Here is a 5,000-nt window from a genome sequence, read left to right on the forward strand (position 1 = left end):
TGTTAGACAGAAAAAAAAACACTTAGAAATATCTCTAAGGCAATTTGCAATATTTTCCTCAATTTACGTAAAATAAACGAAAAATATACGGAATCAATGGGTGCAATATAAACAATCTCTCTCTCTATTTATATATCTATGTCTCTTAGTTTCTCTCTTTCCTCTTCTTCTTCTCTTCTCTTCTCTCTCTCTCTCTCTCTCTCTCTCTCTCTCTCTCTCTCTCTCTCTCTCTCTCTCTCTCTCTCTCTCTCTCTCTCTCTCTCTCTCTCTCTCTCTCTCTCTCTCTCTCTCTCTCTCTCTCTCTCTCTCTCTCTCTCTCTCTCTCTCTCTCTCTCTCTCTCTCTCTCTCTCTCTCTCTCTCTCTCTCTCTCTCTCTCTCTCCTTTTCTTCTTTTTCTTCTTCTTCTTCTTCTCTCTCTCTCTCTCTCTCTCTCTCTCTTTCTCTTTCTCTTTCTCTTTCTCTTTCTCTCTCTCTCTCTCTCTCTCGCTCTCTCTCCTCTTCTTCTTCTTCTTCTTCTTCTCTTCTTCTTCTTCTTCTTCTTCTCTCTCTCTCCCCTCTCTCTTTCTCTTTGGCTGCCTGCCTGTCTGTCTCTCTCTCTCTCTCTCTTTGTCTTTTTCTGTCTGTCTGTCTATCTGTCTCTAAGTCTCATTTTCACTCTAACGGCGATTTTAGCAAGAAAAGAGATGCAGAGAATATGATAATATTAAAAAGAAAGGAAAATATGTGTAAAAGAATATTCCGTTTATATAATACATTCTTGATTCATGAAATATTCTTAAGTTCACTGAACATCAAAAGCACGTAAAAGACGCATCATGCAGCTTGCTCATAATCTCTCTAAAATAAAGTTAAAAACAAAGGGAAGAAGAAAAAAAAAAACTAGACAAAAATAGAAAATTATGCCAAGTCATCCTGCCAAGTTATCACACACACACACACGCGCACACACACACACACACACACACACACATACACACACACACACACACACACACACAAACACACACACAAACACACACACACAAACATATGAATATATGTGCGTGTGTGTGCGTGTGTGTGTGTGTGGATGAATAGATAGATAGGCTAATAAACAAGTAGCTATATAGCCAGAAAAGGATGAGAGACCGACAAAGACTTAGAGGAAGAAATAGGAACAGACATGACCAAGATGAAAAGAAAACCTACTTTCCATTACATCATTCCCCATTATTCTCGCAATAGGTAATTCCCTCCCTTAATCTCGAAAGAAGGCTTCATTATCATACTTTCTCATCTGCATTCACACGAACCCTCCGTCCAACCCGTTTCCATGGCAACCTCTGCTATTCCACTGCTACTTGTATCACGTTTCGTTCTATTAAAAAATCCTATAATATCTCTTTCTCTTTTAACATGTCGGAAACGGAATTAATTGTGTTCGGGCTGTAAAAGAACAACAGAATGTTTGTGTAAAGGATTATGCCAGCTTTATTCCTCGTATTAATGTTAACGTTTTTGTCGTTGTTATTACTGATGTTATTATCATCATTATAATTTTTGTCTTAATCATCATAGTTTTTATTATTATCATGTTTTTTATTGTTTTTACTGCTGTCATTATCATTATCCTAATTATCATCATGAGCATTATTATTATCCTCAGTATCATTATTATCATCACCACCATTATTAAATTTACTACCAACATTGCTATTGTTAACCGTGCCCAATTGCTTCTACTCTATCATAGCCATCCATAGCACCCTCTATCATCTCTCTAACCCATTCCGTTGTTTAGGGTTGTTTAAGGGGTCTATAAGGGGTATATAAGGGGTATACGAGAACTCAAACCATATCCATTCTCATTTACTCTGTGATAACTTTCCATAGCACCCTGGATCACCTCTGCAACCCTTGCCGTTGTTTAGGGGTGTATTTTTGGGGTCTGGGTTTTCGCGTCCTGACCCCTTGTAGGGACCCCTTATCGGAACGCCACAGAGCCTGAGCCACACACAACCTCGAGACCTCTCTAACGCGCCCAAGAATTACCCCCAATTCCTTGTGGTTGCTGAGAAAAAGTGAACTTAAGTAGGTCTCTGGTTATGGTTTATGGTTTATGATTTTACGGTATGAAAATTGTCAATATAAAGCCCTGTGGCCGGCCACCTTGTTTTCGGTTCAGTTAGATGAAGATTGATTGTGTTTGGGATTTTTCGGGGCGGGGGCTCTGGCCAGGGCTCAAATACGAAATTACAAATCATTAGATCATAATACAATAATGATAATGATAATGATGTTAATGATGATAATAATTACAGAAAACCTTGTTAATTACAAGAATGAGGATAAGAAAAATAATGATATTGGCAATGGTGACACTTATAATCAATCTTTGCGTAAATTCACAACTTTACAAAGACGCGCAAAGAATATTAAGGTCCTGTCTATATACAGCATAGACGTATAACACCATGCCATGACTAAACAAACAGACACATAAGAGAGGGCGGGGGGCAAGGAAAATAAGGGAGAGAGAATGAGTCAAAAATTATTAAATATTCTATAATATACGGGTATCCCTTACAAGAAATGGAGAGAGAGAGAGAGAGAGAGAGAGAGAGAGAGAGAGAGAGAGAGAGAGAGAGAGAGAGAGAAGGAGAGAGAAACTAACCACGTTGAATATGCCTTTATCTCTCCTATTCTTAGTGACAAGATAATGCTTCCTCTCCCTCAGGCTCTTGGTGTCTGTAGCACTATCTTAACAACTTCTCTAATCCTTTCCTCGGATTTTCAAAGAATTCCTCGAGGATTTACTGGGGGGGGGGGAGGGGGATGAACATCCGGTTCGTACTCTGGCTGTCGATAACTTACATAAGTATATAGGGTGAATTCTCTCTGTCTGCCTGTCTGTCTCTGTCTCTCTGTATCTGTCTTTCTGTCTGTCTCTCTCTCTCTCGCTCTCTCTCTCTCTCTCTCTATCAATCTATCTTTCTCTCTCTCTATCTCTCTCTCTCTCTCGCTTTAACTTCTCTCCCTCTCAATCCTTTCACAATCTTCTTTCTCCCCCCCTCTCTCTCCCTCTCCTCTTTTCTCACATTCCTCTGCTTCCTCCTCCCTATCCACCTACTTTAAATGCTATTAAATAACCAGCACAGATTGAGGAATCTCTCGCCCTGTCAATCTACCCGTCACAGAGGAATTGAAAGGCGAAAGATACACGACAGGACGAGGAATCTCTCTCTCTCTCTCTCTCTCTCTCTCTCTCTCTCTCTCTCTCTCTCTCTCTCTCTCTCTCTCTCTCTCTCTCTGTGTGTGTGTGTATGTGTGTGTGTGTGTCTGTGTGTGTGTGTGTGTGTGTGTGTGTGTATGTGTGTGTGTGTGTGTGTGTGTGTTATTATGATTATTATCAGGTCATTTCTATCATTATCATTATTATAATTGTTATCATTGCTCTTATTATCATCATTGTTGCAAATTATCATTACCGTTGCTATGATCACTTTTATTGTTATCATTGTTATTGTTATTGTTATTACTGGTCTTATCATTATTGTTACAAATTATCGTCATCAGTGCTATAATGATTATTACTGCTATAATCACTATACTGTTGTTATAATCCTTATCATTATTATCAATGACATTATTACAATTATTACCATTATTAATATTACTATCTTTATTATTTTCATCACCATTATCATTATCATTCCTATTATGAATATTTTCATTATCATCATCATTATTATTGTTGTTATGGATATCATTATAATTTTTATTATCATTGTTATTGCTGATATTGTTATTATTATTATTATTATTATCATTATTATTATTATTATTATTATTATTATGATTATTATTATTATCATCATCAATATCATTATATTGCTGTCGTTATTATTATTATCGTTATTATCACCATGAAGTCATTCTATCGGTGTTAATTGTTTATTTCTTTTTTTTATCTATCCATTGTTGTCAGAAGGAAAGTATAGTTCAATTTATTAAATATAAAACGAAAAATGTTCCATGGTATCTAATGATTGTTTGTACATTTTCAATTAAATTAATTTCATCGTGTGATTCAAAGCAACTCGGATTTTTTTTCGCAATGTTCATTAACTATGAGTTGATATTCAAGGATCAACAAGGAATTAACATTTATTTTCCAGATTTTCCCGAAAAAAAAGATTGTGGTAATGATTATCATTATTATCGAAATTAATGTAAGAATGAACAGACACACACGTGCATATATCTATCGAATCACCTATCTATCTATTTGTTTACTCATCTGTCAACCAATCAAGCAATCACACTATCTATCTATCCTATAACAAAAGACGGTTTTTATTTTTATTTTTTTATTTCTTTTATTTTCATTTTTTAAGATGGTGATGTTTCAATTCTAGAAATAAAAGGGCTGAATTTTGATATGTTATTACTATCACGAATTTTTATCTCTATATCCTGTGTTTCTGTATTTACTATGAGGAATGAACATATGGCAGATATCAATAAACATTTATGAAGAAATTATGAAGAGAAAAACAAACATACAGTCAAAATAAGATGAGATGGAAAAGATAACACAGCTAAACAAGAGAAAGAAAAAAATGTGGAAACTTTTATGAGCGTAAAGTGTGTTTCAGTAAGGAAAAAAGTGCGGGTATATACTTATTTGAAAATTCATAACCCTCTTGTATATGGCAACTGTGGGTAATGTCTTTGGGTCATAGAATTGATACATATAAACATACATATACACACATACATACACTAATACATGCACATACACACAAAGGCACACACACACACACACACACACACACACACACACACACACACACACACACACACACACACACATATATATATATATAAATATGTATATATATATATATATATATGTAAATATGTATGTATATACATATACATACATATATACATATATATATACATATATATATATATATATATATATATGTATATATATATATATTAGATATATATTT

Source organism: Penaeus vannamei, chromosome 20 (assembly GCF_042767895.1).
Source record: "Penaeus vannamei isolate JL-2024 chromosome 20, ASM4276789v1, whole genome shotgun sequence".
In the NCBI taxonomy this organism is placed as follows: domain Eukaryota; kingdom Metazoa; phylum Arthropoda; class Malacostraca; order Decapoda; family Penaeidae; genus Penaeus; species Penaeus vannamei.